Here is an 18,255-nt window from a genome sequence, read left to right as displayed (position 1 = left end):
TGGGAAAGGGAACAGTTCAGGCAACACAGGTGCCTCCCATGCCTGCAATATAAACTGATGTAAGATCTTAGATTATTTTAGAGGGCTCTAAATAGAACTGTAGTTTGATTTACACTAATTAAGCCACTTTAAGATCTTAGGTTATTTTAAACCACAAAATCCACAATTCTGAAAGAACAAAGGGCAGGTTTGTTTGTTTTTTTTTAAATGTGCAGCATTGCCAGTCCCAAGCATTCAAAAATCATAAGTCAAGCCCCTCTTCACCCGGAAAAAAACCCCAAAACAACAACCACAAAAATCAAGAGATTTTACAATCTCATGACTTTAAAAAGAACTCAAAATGTATTTACCTTTGGGTGTTTGAACCTTTAGTGTACACTTGCACCATGACTGTAAGCTTTCCTCCAAAAACAAGATTCAATTTTCCTGCTTTGTGTTCTTTTTAATCACTGTCCCTCAACGCAGAGGTGGCTCAAGGGTTATTGGTTAAAAGTTTACAGAAGAAATTTGGCTGTAGGCACTAATCAAGAAAGAAATTGTTAGACTCTAGGGCAATTAAATACAGCATGTGATGAGACTGTGACTACTGGAGTGTGTTTTGAAAACACAGAAACCACTATAATGTTAATTAGTTATTAGTTTATTATCTTCTATTTTTTCATACCAAAAAAACCACAGAAAAATTAGTGATCACTTAAAAGGTTAAATATATGTTAAGGGCTATTAACATTCACTAGGGAGCAGATTCTGACTGTCTTTATGAAGATGCATGCATAAGTTGTGTGTACTGGGACGGGGGAGAATGGTATATTAAGACACCCATGAACACCCATGTAAGGGACATCCAGAATCCTGCTGTTCTGCTCCCCAAGTAGAAGATATAGCGCCACAAGGTGTACTGTACATCAAAAAGGGGTGTGGTGGGGCTGTGTAGCTACAGCCCTGTCCTCCCTCCACATTTGCCAATATTTGAAGGCAGGTTATGTACAATTCTTTTAAAGGATACAGTAATTGCCACTTCAGAATGCACTCACTCACTCAGCACTTCTATAAGCATTTTGCCTGCCCATTTTCTCCCTAGGCAGAATACTTCAAGCAACTGCCACTGGTGTGATTCCCCTCTTAACATGGCAGTGGCTTCTAAAGCCATAAACAGATCCCTAAGCTTTGGACTTCACCACCCCTCGTCCCCATTCCCGTTATCCCACTCATTCTCTGTCTCTAAGCATTGATGGCTAAGATATACCATAGAACACCTGACCAGTGTTTGATGTGCAGTGTTTGATATCAGCTTTACGCTGATATTATTTATTCCTAATTTTTTTAAAACTGTATCTAAGGCAGACAATGCCATATGTGTCTTATTTTTATATGGCATGTTTCCCCTAAACAAGTATAGCTCAGAGAGCCTCCCTTCCCATTGCCATGTTCAAGCAAATGGCTCCTGTTCACGGGGCTCTCCCAAAAAAACTCACTGCTTTGGTTGACGTTGTCCCCACATATTTATACTACAGAAAGTATGTATGATCAATAACGTAATTGACTGTGGTAAAATGGGCATTGTGAACTCAGGAAAATGATTAATAAAATGAACTCAGACTGTAACTATCAAAAGAAGCAGAAGGGGCCAGCATTTTTCCCTACTACTTTTACAAATCTACCTTTATGCCAAATTTAAAGGACTACAGACTTTTGCCACCTTGGAGTCTCACTTCCCAGCAAGAATCTGAAACTACTAAGTGTGACTTCTGACTCAGCTGCTGGCTGCCTACTGCCTTTCAGTACTATTTCCATGGAAACAGAGGTCTGATAGGAGAAAATAAGGTAAAAGGAAGTTTTAAAATCATTATTTTTGCGGAGTCTTCATCTTAATCTCAACAGTTCGCTATCAGTTACCACGGAAACTGAAGGAAATAGATGAGAGTTGGAGCTCTACAAGTTTCCATTTCTGTAAGAATGAGCCTAGTTTGAAATACTTCAAATTTGGAAAAATAAAGTTTTTTAATTGAAGTGTTTGGATGCAATGTTCTTAATAGAGCAGGCCAAATTTATCACTTCTAATGATTTATTAAGTCAATCCATCCATGCTCATTTAAACCAGCTAAGCATCTGCCCCATAACCCTTTTCCCTCTTCAAATTCTCTACAACTAGATCAATGTTTTTATGTATTTTTTATTTATTTGACAATATTTGTGATTTTTAGCCTATTTGTAGTCAGTATTCCCACATTTGATATTCATAAGTCATTATGTGAATTGTCATGTAATTCACATGATATTTTTCCTTTTCAACTATTGGATGATGCTCCGTTATATACTCCCATATGAAATAAATTTCTTTTCATCCCCCCAAAAATTCTGCTTCTTAATTAAACAAATCTCTGCTACTTGCCTAAAATTTTCTCCGTGTACATTCACATGAACAAAACTTTGCATCATAAATATTGGCCAAAGAGTGGAAAAAATGTTAAGATGGCTGAATCAAAATGTTAGGTCCAAAAATGAAAGCTTTATAGTGTCATTGTAATCCCTAGAAAATAGTAATCTACATTTGTAAAAACAAACAAACACTCTATACACAGCCTGGCATAAGCAGAAGTAACTACTGATAAGAGGCCATGAACTAGAAAATGGAGGCTATTGCCGATTAGGACTAAAGAAATTAGTAGTGCTCAGTGAAAGCTTCCAAAGCAACAAGCTAGCACTTAGCCTGTCAGTGATTTTAGTCTGACACTCATAAAGGAGCATGTTTACTCAAAAATATACTTAAATGAGAAGGTAGTATTATGCTGGGAATAGTTCAAGTCTCTTTTCATTTCTCACTTTTAGAAAATTTTATTATCTGAACAGCAACTTAAAATACTAGAAAAATTAAATACAAACTAATGGCAAGTTTCCCCATTTGGTGCCAACTGATTTGAAACTGGTTAGTTTCTATATTACAGCTTTAGTCACCCAACTATAAACATATATTTGGTCTATTTTATTTTTTAAAATGTATCTTTTATAGTATTTTAAATCCAAATTCATAACAGATCATATTGTCATAGAAATGAAGGCAAATAAGAAATAAATTAACAGCAGATTAAACCTGAAGTTTGAAGTTTAAGTAAATAGAGTAAATGTATGCAACAGCAAAACAAAACAAAAAACAAACCACCACTACCAAGTATCTGTTGGCTATGTTCTGGAAAAAAATATATATTTAGGATTTTTTAAAACAAACAATGATAGAATGACAAACTTATTTTTTTCAACATATTTTAATATTTTGGCTACTTAATAGTAAAGTTTCTGTGGATTAGAATTCTTCTGTATCATCAACAATTTCAGTTATGAAAATATTTAAAAAGTATAAAAGTAAGGAAAGGGATCACAAGAGAAAAATCTGATCATCTTGGGATGAAAGCATGACTGTGTGTTACTACATGTCTTAGAGGAGAGCCATGGTGGGCCCAATCCTGAAAATCTCTTGCCTGATCATGCAAGTGAGGCTATGAAAGATCAGGACGACCATATACTCCTAATTTTAACTCACTACTAAACTACGCACAAAGGACCTGATAAAAGTTTGGATGAGCTAAGATACATTAGCTAGACATACCTAGCTCTACTCAAATCTCCTTGTGTTGATGCTTCTCACTGCCATAAAGCACTAACGTTAAACTCTCTTTTGTTGAATGATGGATTTGCATTTTAGACACAGGTGAATCTACATATACAAGTATCAGATTAGGAGTCAGGGACGCTTATACTTTAATCACGGCTGTCACTGATTCACTGTGTAGATCTTTGGGAAGTTAGTGTTCAATCCTACTCCCACTAAAGTCACTGAAAGTTGGCATGAACTTCAAAGATGCAAGATTGGGACCCTAAAAATCTGTGCCTCATTCTCCCCATCTGTAAAATGGGGACTGCACCTCCTCTAACAGAGTGATCAGAGTACTGTACAAATGTTAATTAAAGCACCCTAAAAAGTATTATTATTCCATAAACATTTTTAAGTCCTTTCAGTTTAAAATTATTTTTTTAAATTAAACTCCTAGTATTTAAACATCATGAACCACATATAGCATCATATACTGACACTTCCAGCTAACATCAATGCCAATACTCAGAATTCCAACTTCAGTGGAAGCAGTATCATGAACTTAAAGAGGAGGTTACACAGCCTATTTTTAAAAATACGTTAAACCAATTATGCTGGTATGTGTGTATGTTCATCATTTCCTGGCACAAGCTTTTGTTACAATAAAAAGTACAGCAACCGTTCAAATGAATAATCATGGCTTCACTGTATTACAGCTTCTACATATATCTGTAATAGAACATCTTTACATTTGTATATTTAGATGCTATTTTTATGTAGGCCACTTTGATTATGTAGGCCACTTTGAACACTTCCCCATCCCCATCTTAACACTTGAAGTTTCAGGCTGGTAATTTGTTTTCCATATAATTCATTTACCTCTGAAAATCACTTTTCTAATTTCTAGTTTATTATATGACAAGTTTACCTAATCCAAAATCGGGAAATGAAATATGGGTATGTTTATCTTTTCTTTTAAAAAGGCATTCAGTTATTTCTTTGACAAAGTATTGTCAAAGAACACCTTTTATTTAAAAAAATATCCTTTTGAGATCAACTTGAAAACTTGTAACTACTGCTTAGTATATACTAATTTTAGGGAGAAAAATGAATAATATTTAAAATGCATTTGTGATATTCAAAAACACTGAAAGATTCCCACATTACTTGTTTTAAGAGCTCTCAACTCTCAAGAACTTTAAGAGCTCTTAATTTAAAACCACCACAAAGATTACAAATACTTCAGCATGTTATAAAGGTTTTGTATTACAGATATGGCTCAAGCAGGAAAAATGGTCATTAGTTACATTTTTATTCTTATATTTAATTGAGGGAAATATATAAAGTAACCCAGAACATTGGAAATTAGACACAAAACAGGATGTAAAGAGAAAGAAACCACACACGGGGCAGAAGGAAAATAGGTAAGTTAAGGATGTGCCTCTCATTTTGATGTATAGCTCTTTTCCTGTTATAGCTTAGTTATGATTCATAAATTAGCTATAGTTATGATTCATAAACTGCTCTTTTTGACAGTACCAAGAATGTTTGTGCTCTAAATATGAAATCATTTACACTTTGTAGTTAAGCTTGGCAATTAATAGCCAAAAGAACATGAATACACAAATACAGTTCAGAATTGTTAATATGAAAACATTTGGAGATAAAGTAGACATTTGTGATGTGTCTGCACAACAACATTGGTCATTGCTGTTTGTTTTCACAATACACTACATCTGACATGTTAATTACAACTAGAGAGAAACAGCACACAGTCTAGACAGATATCTACAAGCTTTGGTTACTATGAACATGATCAATGAAACAGTAACCCATAGATGCTTAATTCTCACAATATGAATGGGTACCTTTAATTTAAAGCCAAAGATAAAGAGGAAATTTCTGTATTTGATCAGAGAAATTAAAACACACTTACTAGTCTCTACTAACAAAAATTGACATAGGCTGACGTACAACACTGTAGTGACATACAATTAGAAAGAGCTTTCTGGCTACATATAATTATCATGACAGCGTTAGCATTCATCTTCAAAGCCTAAAGTATTTGACTTAAAACTATAGCTGAAAGCCATGAAAACAAAAGAAAAAACAAAAACACAAATAGCTGAAAGCATTAGGAGCGGAGATCACTACAACTCTTACTTGTATCTATTGCCCCTCTAACTGTCCAATGACCAGAGCACATAAGGGTGGGCAGACAGTAATGTTTAAATATATTCTTAATTGTGATTACCTCTAAGGATCAATCAGAAATAAGATAGACCCATCCCCTGTTCACTAAGGGAGAGAGAGATCATTGTGTTGCTGACCCAGAAAGAAAGCCATTTCATTCTCTCAGCCTCTGACTTCACCGAGGATTTGGGTCTTGATGTGAAATGTACTATCATCTCCCTTTAAATAAATAAATAATAGTACTAATAAAAATAATACAACTGGAATTCAAGTGTCTCAAGAAAAACTTCCCTTAGAAGCTATACATACACTACTGCCTACTCCCCCACAATTTTAAATACGAGAAGAAATACTGCAGACTTACTGTATCTCTGCTAAGTTTACTAAGATCCCAGTTTACGCTTCCAGCACGGTTAGGGGAAGCCACACACCCAAACCCCCGTCTGGCACGGATGTAGTCCAATTAAGCAGTAGCATGATTCCTACCGAGGGGCAATGGAAGCATCATTCTGGGCGCGCGAGGAGCCCAGCCAGGAGAGAGAGAGAGAGCGCGCGAGCCCCGCCACCCTGCACATCCACCCAGTCCACTTGTTAGAGCGCAGCGCTCCGGCAGAACAGCAACCGTGAGCAAAGGAGACCCCCTATAGGCAAAAAAAAAAGAAAAAAAAAAGAGAGTTTATTCCTCCATCCTACACAGAGCTAAACACACACAACCTATATTTGATGTGCGGGAGCTAGATTACACACCCACACTCGCTATAAACCCAGCTCTGGATAGAATACGCGTTTCCAGGCTTATACCATACGGGGGGGGACATGACACAGCCGCGACAGATGTGCACACACACGCCCAAGGCAGCTGGACGGCGCACGGCTCCACACACAGCTGTTCGGTGCGGGTGCGTTTCTCCCTCGCTCGGAAAAGCCCGCAGCTGTCACCCGTCGGAGGCATGCAGCGGTCAAGGCTGGGCGAGCAGCCTGGAGGCATGAGACACTCACGCAGCGGCAGCCCGCCACACACACACACACACACAGTCCGCTCCCCGGGCAGCCCCAAGAGCAGAGGCAAAGTTCGGCTCGGCTCCCAGGCGAACTCACCCCGCCGGAGGGGTCGGGCGGGAACTTTCAGCAGCGCCCCGGCTCAGCCCCGGCGGGAGCCGCGAGCCATGGTCTCTAGCTCCGGTGCCCTCGCGGCGCTCCCCGGCGGCTACAGCGCAGGCGAATGTAAATCCACATCGCCGCTGCCGCCCCGCATCCCCGCGCGACTCCCCGCTCGCTCGGGACCGGCCGCGGCGGCGGGTCAGGGGGCGAGAGGGCAGCGGGAAGCCAGCCCGAGGCGAGCCGCGGCTCGGCGCTCAGCCCCCGCCGCAGGTGCCGGTGCAGGTGCAGGTGCCGCTCCTCTCCGCTGGGCGAGTGCCGGAGAAGCCGCTCGCTCCGCACGGTTACATTTTGCTTCGCTGGCTGTTAACGAGCATGCCCGAGCGAACCGAGCATGCGCGCTAACCGCCGCCCTCAGCGCGAGCCCGGGGGTGGGGGGGAAGGCGAGGCCGCGGGCAGGGCGGCGGCGGCGGCGGCAGCAGGGGGACCCCGGTGGGCTCTCCGGTGCAGGCGGCAGCGGCCAGGGAGGGGACTCAGAGCCGCGGGCAGGGGAGAGCCCCTCCGCGGGGTAGCGGTGAGCATCCCTGCCAGGGCAGCTCGCGGGCTTTGCCCTCAGTTCGCCCCCCACCCCAGAGCGCACCCCAGGCCCACGGGCACCTCCCCCCCCCCCACTTCCTAAGGCCGGGTGGGACCCTGTCTGCTCCCGCCCAGAGCCGTGCCAGCTCCCAGCGCGCGCTGTGGGGCTGGGCTGTGGGAACGCGCCCGCAGGTGGAGAGAAGGGGAAGCCTCCCCGCTCTGCAACGCACTGCAGGGCGCAGGAGAGGTGGCGGAGAGAGCGGAAAGCAACCAGCGCACGGAGAGCCACTGAGCTGGATGTTCAAACCTTTGCAGCTCATTCACAGAGTTTCTGGGGGTAGCGGCCACCTCCCCTCCCACTCTTGTACCGCCCTTGCCAACCACAGGGTTGGGTTACATGAAAAAGTTTAATTTGAGGACAGCATGAAGGAGCGAGTAGGTGGTGGGGAAACCCCATAGCGGTTTGTTAACGCGTAGTTTAATCAAATAAGCCCCCAAAGACTGAAAATCCTAAAGGGCGCTACTACACCTTGTAGGAAATGTCACTACCTGAAGGCTGACCTATACTTCATCACTTCAAGCCCTCCGTCCACAGACTGTGGTTCTATTAATCTTCAGATGAGCGCCTCCCTAATTTCAGGATTCAGCAATCTTGAGACACAGTACACAGATAATGGGGATTCCAAAACAGCTTTTGCAGGGGTGGTTTAAATTGAGCCCCAGCAATTACCCTTAAGATTGTTTTTGCTCAGAGGAATGAGAAGAGCTGGAAAGGATTGGCTTCCTGGAGGTGATATTTCTGGTGGTTCTGGCGATCACAGACCTAGTCTACACTCAACCTTGCATTGATTTTATAAATCAGTCACTTTCTGAAAACCTTTCAGTGGAAGTTTATGTGTGGAATACTCTCTTCAAAAAATAAATACATTTTATTTTAAAATAAACCACTTGCACCAAATAACTAAGTCAGTTTTAATTCACTGTTTTGGGGTTTTATTTCACTGCAAATGTATGTGGAGATCAGCCTCTAATCTAACCCTCTTCATAACGTATACCTTGTTGTTAGCATGTATCTCAAGTAGATTGCTTTTTTTGTTTACATGAGTGTCTGTAAGTTACATGTTGGGGGAAGTGCTTAATCTTAAGGGTTGAACCAAAGTTAGCACCCTCACCTTCTCATCATATTATTCATTCACTCAAACGTGATGCCCACCTAACTCAGGTCAGTATCTGCTCTGCTAGTAAAACAGAAACATGCCCACTGGCATTTGATTCAGCGTGCCTTCCCAAACATTTGAGAACATGAAACACTTTCAGAAGTGGTTTTGATGTTCGAAAATAATTTCGTAACCGTGTTGTGAGTTTCTCATAAACAACAATAAAAATTAAACAAGAAAACTGCCCTGGCTGAGTGGACATGCTGGCCTAAAGCACAGACCCTTCTTCATGAAAAACATCCTTTTTACACTGTGTATTTGCAACATGCATTGTGTCTTCCCAATGCATACATGGAGCTAGTGCACTCAGTAAGAGCTTATTGACTTCAGTGAGGCTACTTGTGTGCTTAAAATTAAGTATGCGTATGCGAGTTTGAAGGATTGTGGCCTAAATCCTTACCTTTGCAGTTAAGCACTTGATTCAGAGAAGTGATTTTATTAAGACAGTTTAAACAGTTTTGTTTTTGTGACACCTATTTATCTCAAAACACTTGTAAGAAAAGATCTGTTGCTTCAAGAATCAACATCCCCTCTTCAGTTAAAAGATGAGAAGGCTCCCAATGCCCACTTGAGTCTTCTATCCAGTTCTCCAGCAAAAAACAGGGAAGACAACTTAACATTCCTGATATTTTTGAAGTAAAATACAATCTGAAAGAAATAAAGAGAAAACCTGAACAACCTTTCAGCCCTTCTCTGTTTGAAGCAGCAGCAAACGTGGGTACAAACTCAGATTTCCTCTTCAGGCCATCTTTAAGAAATTGCCACTTCAACATTTACAGATTGTTATGCCATTCAGACTTATGGGGAAAACTAAACGTGGATGGAGAATATAGCTTGGTTGTTGCTGAATTATTTCAATGGCCAAAGCAAAGATAGTGAGACAGTTCATTGTGCAATACAGTGCACTTTCATGGACTAGAGCTTTCTATAACAGTTAAAACCAGGGATGTCCTGTTGCTTGTAAACAGTTTTGTTTTGCTGACAGATTCCTTCCACAACAATTTCAAATTTACTTGGCCAATATGCATGTTGCTTTCCGGCCGTTATTTAGCTTCATTGTGCTAAGTGCTGTACAACCCTATGAAAAGACCTGGGTGAAATCCTGGGCACACTGAAGTCAGAGTTTTTGCAATCAGTTTAGTTTATTTAACATTTTACAAAACTGTGTGCCAAATCCTTGCCTCCCTCCTGCTGTTTTGTGCTACTCAGCACAAAGCATCTGGAAACCCAGCTCATCCAGGTACCTGAGGATTCCAGCTAACAGGCATGGAAGATTCCCAGCTGACATAGAGCAGGCATTGAAGACAAAAAGCACTGAGAGTGGTCAGGACCTCTGAAAATCAGACTAAATAAGCCTGTGATAGGATGTGTTATTCCTATCAACAGCACAAACATGCATATTCCACAGCACAATCACTTTAACTGACCCAAAATAAATAAATATTCTCATGAACATATTACAAAATACTTTCTGGAAAAAAACCCCCAAAATTATATATCAATTCACTGAACCTCCTCAAAAACTATTCCACATATATATTTAAATTTGCCAAAAGTCAAAAATACTATATTTCCTATAAAAGCTTCCTATTAAAGTACATATACAACATTATTAAGAAACAGTAATACCCGTGTTACCTGAAATTCTATTGTCAATTGACATATAAACTTATATTTATCATATGCTGGTATCCCTTGTAAAAAATAAGTCACGATTTCAAAATGCATTAAGCAAATTAATCCACCATGGGTCAGACTTAAGGATGGCGTGTTGTGACAGAATATTCATTTCTTTGCACTTGATAAAACTAATGAGCTTGAATCTCCATTACTTTGTACCATGTGCAATCATTCACACCTCTGTGTGCAAAGTGAGTATAAAATACTACCTTTTTATAATGTTTTATATCCACTTTGCATAGGTGTAAATGACAAGTGGATGTAAAACATTACCAAAACAGAATGGCAGCATTTTACAGCTGCTGTGCACCCCCCCTCACTTTGAAGAGGTATAAACGGCTACACAAGGTGAAAAGTAGTGAAGAATGAAGAATACTATGTGTATGTTTATATAGCTTTGATTTTGGTATCCTTCCCAAACAGAATGTTAATAAATTACACCATTTTACAGTATCAATTTAAAAGATATTCCAAATATATTTAGACTCCATGAAATGTTCTAAGTAAAAGATAATGTTTACTTTAATGTTTACTTAAAACTAAATGAAGATAATGATATTCTTATAACTTTTAAAATGAAACTGTTGCTTTAAATCTTACCCTTGCTTAAGAAGGGTTTGAACTTCTTGGGGGAACACCTGGCAAAAATTGTTACCCATCAGACAAGAGCAAAGAGTAGGTGGGAGAAGCTATTTGTAAGGTGTTTCCCTTTCATTGATTACAAACTATTCCTTAAACCTAGGATGGAGACAGATCAGGGACATAATTTCAGATGGATGACACACTGTATAGGAAATTTTATCACCAGGTTAATCAGAGCTCTGGGCCAGAACTAGCACTTTTTGACCTAGACTTTCCATCAGAAACTGCATCCCATGGATCAGAGCTAGGGACAAGTGAGGAGTTGCAAAATCTGGCACAGTTCCCTATCGTTCTTCAGAAATTGAATCCCCAAGGTCAAGGACTAAAGACAAGTTGCAGTTTTTTTAAAGAAGAAAAAAACTGATATTAATGTAATGTCATAATTTGTATTGGTGCAAAATCTGGCAGTGATGCATTTTCTTCCACTGTGAAAAACAGCTGCACGTAAAGATGCAGAAGCCTTTCCTACACTCAGAAAGGATGACTGGCGGAAGACACTCGGGCACAGGCTGTGGAAAAATAACATACCATGTTGACTCTTCTACATTTGTGAGTTTGGGAGGGATTATTACCGAGGTCATGTGGTATGTATTTGAGGATGGGTGGTGCAGGAGTATGAGTATGAAAGACTGCTAATGACGTTCCATGAAGCAACCAAAGTGACACTCTGAATACAGGCAGTCTGACAAAAGCTGCCAGATTGGGTGCCATATGAAGGAGTGGAGCATGCATATGGTCCAGCAGTAATTCCAATAATTACCCGGAAGGTTGTTCAAGATACTGGCCAGTAGCTCCCGGTCATCGCCTTTTGCCTTATTAGCTCAAGTTTACCAAAGTTCCAAACACACCACTGGATTGGTCACTAGTTGGCATGATCCAACAGAGTATATGGCAAGAAAAGACAAGACGATCATGATCAGCAGAAAGGGCTTTGTAATGTTTTTCAGTTCCCACAAAGTAAGATGTTTAAAATCACCTACAGTAAAAATGTGAAGCACATAGTGCTCTCTCTGACTGTAAGGGAAAGCTGGGGATGGAAGAGGGGAAAACATTAGTTCACTCACTTCCCTTTCCTTGGGGGGGGAAGATTACTTCGCACTAGAGAAAGGCATATCTAGACTAGGCATTGTAGAAGACAAAAAAAAACTTTCTGCTGAGAAAAGTGAATACTGTAACTTTTAAAAATCATTATTGAAAAAATATTGAATCAATTTCATTCTTGAATATTTGAGCTGTAGGTTGAACAGCTTCAGAAGGTAAGAGCTGGCTCTCTATACACCTTTCCATCAGTTGGGTGGTAAAGGAAAGGAGTTTTAAAGGGAGATCAAACTTCTAAATACCTGAATTATTTTTTTAATTTTATAAGTTAAATTCTGAAACTGGAACTTGAAAAGGCTGTTCATTGTATCCTCCAGCTGGGAAGCGAATATGAGGAGAATGAAGGATTACAATGAAGAATGAAGCAGTAATTTGCAGGGTATTTTGGATCCATCATTTGGTCACACATTTTTAGTCTAGAAAAATAATTTCTCTCACAGAGAACAGTTCAATTATTTAGATCATTTAGCTTTTCTTTTACAGGTATGCTGTCAAAATTTTAAATTTAAAAAATTGGTGCCTCTTCCTCCATTTCCTCTGTATTTCTCTCCTTTCCTTTATTAAACATTACCGCAATATCATATACTGCTCCAAAAAAAATAATGTGACAGTGACATTATGACATTTGGAGGTGAATATGCTTCAGGAAGGACCACGTGTCCAACCTGCTTCTTTTTTCCTCTTCTTATTTCATATTCTCCTTTCCTGTGTTTCTGCTGCTGTTCTTTCTTATTGCCTCAGTTTCAATCCTTTCTCTTCTCTTCTTTTCACACATCTACTTCTCCTACCTTTGCAAATATACAGACACAAGATCCAAATCTCTTCATTGGCTCAGATTACTAGATTATAAAGTGAGAAGGGAACACTGATCATCTTGTCTGACCTCTTGCCTAGCACAGGCCATAGGACTTCCCTAAATTAATTCCTGTTTCAACTTGAGTGTCTCTTTCATCTACACTGCAGCTGGGAGCATTCTCCCCAGCTCTAGCAGAGAGACTTACACTAGCTCTGATTGAGCTATCATGCTAAAAATAGCAGTGTATCTGAGGCTAGTGTGGGCAGTAGGTTGGCTAACCACCCGAATATGTACCCAGGGAGTCTGGGTGAGTTTGCACTCAGGTGGCTAGCCCAAGCTACCACCTGTGTTACCCCTGGCTACACAGTTATTTTTAGCATGCTAGCTCAATGAGAGCTAGTGCATCTGTCTACTCAAGATGGGAAGCATGCTTCCAGCAGTAGTGTAGACACGCACTTTAAAAAATCCAGTCTTGATTTTAAGATTTGCATTGAGGAAGAATAAACCACAACACGTTGTCATTTACTCTCACTGTTAAAAAATGCGCACCTAATTTTGAGTCTAAATTTATTTACTTTCAAACTCTAACCATTGGATCTTGTTACTCATTTGTCTGTTAGACTGAAGAGCCTTCTACTATCAAATTTCTGTTCCCCATGTAGGTACTCATAGATTGTCATCAAGGTTAGCCACCCCTTAGCATCCTCTTTGATAAGCTAAACAGCTTGAGCTCCTTCAGTCTTTTGCTTACAGCTTAGTAGAAATATGAGAGTATCTTCATCCTCAGTTGTGGATGTCCTAAAGCACTTTCCTAAAATATTAGGTTGAAATCCTCAACAGGTCCAGTGGAGTCAAGCTGGCAAATAATTTGGCACTTAAGAGCAGAAGCCCATTCAGAGATGAGCTTGTCAGATGTTCTAGTTGTTAATACATGCAATGGTTTTCTATTTTTCTTTGGAGTTTTCAGTTCTGCATCAGAAAGTACTAAGACCCACCCTTCAAAAAGTCTAACAGCAACAGTATCCAGTGAAACAGAGTAATATACTCTTTTGGGAGCTATTACCTGAATTCTCTATAATACCTAATACAAATTAAAAATATTCAGATGCCCATTAAAATAATTAATGCAAATTGTGGTAAAATCTTACATATTTAGTTCTCTGAAATTTATGGAGGGGTTTTATAGTTTAAAACACTGTCTATATAAACCATTTGCTTTAGAGAGATTTAAAATAGAAAAAAAGGCAAAATCTATCCATCAATCTTATAGAGTAAAGGATTCTGTTATTGTTAAATTTTGATTTCTCATCCTAAATCGTGAAATCAAAATGGAACAATGTAAACAAAACACCTGCTTCCAAAATCTGCCATAACAGCTATAGTCGTAACAGGCTGTAACATAAAAGATTTTTTTTTCCTACTCCAACCTATGTTCCCAATGTGATTATACTCCTAAATAGGAAACAACTACTTTTGGCATTTAACAATTACTTGAACTTCAAAACTTTCTGTTTATGGTATCACCATAACCTTTTGAGTGAATTATTGCTATGTAATTAAGTCAGAAGTATCAATTTATATTTAAATAAAAAAAGGTTTTGTGTGTTTCTAAAATTAAGATATACATAGGCCATAATAAAGATTTAACAATAGCATACCCTTAATTACTGCCATCAAATATTTAAAATGGAATGTTTCTTGAAGGATGCAGAGCTAGATAATAACTAGATTTAGTACAGTAATTAAGTATTATTGTTCAATGTATCAAAAAGAAGTGTGAGTTTCTATATTTAGTAAAAGCTAGTAATTTCTTCAAAGTCTGTGTACACTAGGCAGGTAATATATGTACAAGACTAATCCTTGTACATATCCTTCTAACTCTTCAGATCTTATTTTCACTTGATTACCAGCAACAGTCATTGGCTGGGAAGAGGGCAGCAGAGAGTCTACTGAAGTGAATAGTGAAACATTTCTCTTCAACAGTGTGAACACATAAAAATATAGGAAACATACTGTGATAAAAATGAATATTGGGGGACAACATAAATCTTATAGGGCAAAGCAATAAGTGAGATTTGTTATACCATTACAGACAAAATACTATATAGTACCTATGATTGCCTTGACTTCAGAAACCATTATTTACCCTGTGATTTTCCCAACTGTTATTTTAAATATTTCAAACAAAAAAAATGCAACATTGGTTGATTAGAAGCTAGTTTTTAATTAAATTAGAGCCACGTGGATACCATTCTGATCTCATACATTCAATGGAATTACACTGAATTTATGCTGATATACTGGAGAGGAATATCAAGACCGTATTTGTTTAAGCTATAATTCAGTATCTTTGAATTAGAATACAGGGAAGAATCTCTTAACGTGTTGTAAGCAAGTCTCCCAAATTGAAGACCAACATCCCTGAGCCCAATAAATCTTGCTCATATGCATCTGTTCAGTGTGTAGTTTTTCTGAATATTATGATGATGTAGCACAATGTTTTTCTAAAGGAACATTGCCAAAGCTGTTAATGTAATTTTGGAAGTTGGCGAAGATTGTTTCCCCAATTTCTGCATACACGTTCAATGAAAAGGAATCTGATCTGTTAGTATTCAAGGCTCCTAGTTCTTCTCTGCTAATTTACATTTATATTCTTAATGCCTAGGTTGAGCCTAGGGAAATTTAACAGTCTATTTCATTAATGCTAACTTCCATAGAAATCCCAATATGCACAGAAGTTCCAAGATTGCAAGGCTTCTGGATGAGAATGCAGCAGCTAAGCATAATTGGTGGGTGGTTATAATAGTTAATAGGGCTGTCAAGCAAGTAAAAACATTAATCACGAGATTTAAAAAATCACGATTAATCGCAGTTTTAATCGTACTGTTAAACAACAACAAAATACCATTTAAATATTTTTTGATGTTTTCTACCTTTTTAAATATATTGAATTCAATTACAACACAGAATACAAAATGTACAGTGCTCACTTTATATCATTATTTTTGAACACAACTATTTGCACTGTAAAAAAGATAAACAAAAGACAAAAGCATTTTCAATTCACCTCATACAAGTACTGTAGTGCAATCTCTTTATCGTGAAAGTGCAACTTACAAATTTCGAAGTATTTTTTTTGTTGCATAACTGCACTCAAAAACAAAACAGTATAAAACTTTAAAGCTTACAAGTCCACTCAGTCCTACTTCTTTTTCAGCCAATTGTTTACAAATTTGTTTACATTTACGGGAGATAATGCTGCCCGCTTCTTATTTACAATGTCACCTGAAAGTGAGAACAGGTGTTCTCATGGCATTGTTGTAGTCAGCATTGCAAGGTACTTATGTGCCAGATATGCTAAACATTCATATGCCCCTTCATGCTTCTGCCACCGTTCCAGAGGACATGCTTCCATTTTGATGATGGGTTCTACTCAATAATGATCCAAAAGCAGTGCAGACTGATGTATGTTCATTTTCATCATCTGAGTCAGATGCCACCAACAGAAGGTTGATTTTCTTTTTAGGTGGTTCAGGTTCTGTAGTTTCCAAATCAGAGTGTTGCTCTTTTAAGATTTCTGACAGCATATTCCACACCTCATTCGTCTCAGATTTTGGAAGGCACTTCAGACTTTTTAAACCTTGGGTCAAGTGCTGTAGCTATCTTTAGAAATCTATTATTGGAGTTTTGTCAAATCTGCAATGAAAGAGTTCTTAAATCAAACAACATATGCTGGGTCATCGTCCAAGATTGCCAGAACACAAAATATATGGCAGAATGTAGATAAAACCACAGAGCAGACCACCTACAATTTTCCCCCAATGAGTTCAGTCACAAATTTAATTAACCCTTTTTCTTTTTTTTTTTTAACACGTGTCATCAGCATGGAAGCATGTCCTCTGGAATGGAGACCGAAGCATGAAGGGGCATATGAATGTTTAGCATATCTGGCACATAAATACCTTGCAACGCCGGCTACAAAAGTGCCATGTGAACGCCTGTTCTTACTTTTAGGTGACATTGTAAATAAGAAGTTGGCATTATCTCGTGTAAATGTAAACAAACTTGTTTGTCTTATTTCAGAGTAGCAGCTGTGTTAGTCTGTATCCGCAAAAAGAAAAGGAGTACTTGTGGCACCTTAGAGACTAACAAATTCATTTGAGCATAAGCTTTCGTGAGCTACAGCTCACTTCATCCACTGCATGCATCCGATGAAGTGAGCTGTAGCTCACGAAAGCTTATGCTCAAATAAATTGGTTAGTCTCCAAGGTGCCACAAGTACTCCTTTTCTTTTTGTCTGTCTTAGTGATTAGCTGAAAAAGAAGTAGGACTGAGCGGACTTGTAGGCTCTAAAGTTTTACACTGTTTTGTTTTTGAGTGAAGTTATGTAACAAAAATAATCATTTGTAAGTTGCACTTTCACGATAAAGAGATTGTACTACAGTACTTGTATGAGATGAATTGAAAAATATATTTCTTTTGCTTATCTTTATTACAGTGCAAATATTTGTAATAAAAATAATATAAAGTGACCACTGTATACTTTGTATTCTGTGTTTTAACTGACATCTATATATTTGAAAATGTAGAAGAAATAAAAAAATATTTGTAATAAATTGCAATTGGTATTCTATTATTAACAGTGCAATTAAAACTGTGATTAATCACAATTAATTTTTTAAATTGAGTTTGTTTTGAGTTAATCACTTGAGTTAACTGCGATTAATTAACAGCCCTAATAGTTAAATATGTAGTCAGTTTAGACTTTTGAAATCCCTATAGACAAAGCCAAAGTACTAAAATTAAAAATGAGACTAACACAGTGATGAATTAAAATATCTTTAATATAGAAATATTTTAGAATAGGACTTGTTTGTGAACAGTTTTTAAACTGTTCAGTTATAACACCACATTTGTCTTTTAAAGAAAAATTTCTTTTGAACTGCTGTATAATTCTCCCTCTTTGCTTTTGAATGGATTGCAAATTACAAATGCACATGCAGCTACTTTAATTGTACGATTGGGCCGTGTTCTGGCAGGCTTTTCTGAAAAGATACAGTTTTACAATGCAGCATTGATGTGGACCCATTTACTGATTGTCATCAACTATATGCAGAGGCTTTTGCACATAACTTATTTTTTCTAATAATAGCAATAATCTGTGCATGGGTCTGAGAGTAGAAACCAGACTGGAGCCAGAGCTGTGTACATCCATAAAAATGCTGCTGCTAAGATCATTTTCCTAGCCTGTCACTTTAACCACGCAATCGCTCTTTCTGCATCCCTCCTCTGGCTCCCCCTTATTCCATCACATCAAACATAAGCTGCCTGTTTTAACTTTCAAGATCTGTGAAATCATTGCCCAC

General features: G+C 38.5%; 1 protein-coding gene across 9 annotated transcripts in view; it reads right to left on the bottom strand.

The window, feature by feature from the left end:
• TENM1 (teneurin transmembrane protein 1) overlaps positions 1-7,251 on the bottom strand; it is a 517,886-nt gene extending 510,635 nt beyond the window's left edge. For 4 of the 9 annotated variants that reach the window (XM_043523190.1, XM_043523189.1, XM_037909018.2 and 1 more), the window contains exons 1-2: positions 6,881-7,229; positions 6,147-6,423 (exon numbers count right to left, since the gene is read on the bottom strand). The gene's annotated coding sequence lies outside the window, so the exon portion shown is untranslated. Of the gene's footprint in view, positions 1-6,146; positions 6,580-6,880 lie in introns of those variants that run through there. The other 5 variants (XM_037909021.2, XM_043523191.1, XM_043523186.1 and 2 more) reach the window with 5 other exon arrangements.
• Positions 7,252-18,255: the final 11,004 nt, after the last annotated feature.

This window comes from Chelonia mydas, chromosome 9 (genome assembly GCF_015237465.2).
Source record: "Chelonia mydas isolate rCheMyd1 chromosome 9, rCheMyd1.pri.v2, whole genome shotgun sequence".
Classification (NCBI taxonomy): Eukaryota; Metazoa; Chordata; order Testudines; family Cheloniidae; genus Chelonia; species Chelonia mydas.
Note: the sequence above shows the minus strand (reverse complement) of the source record. Positions and strands in the feature narration are given on the sequence as shown.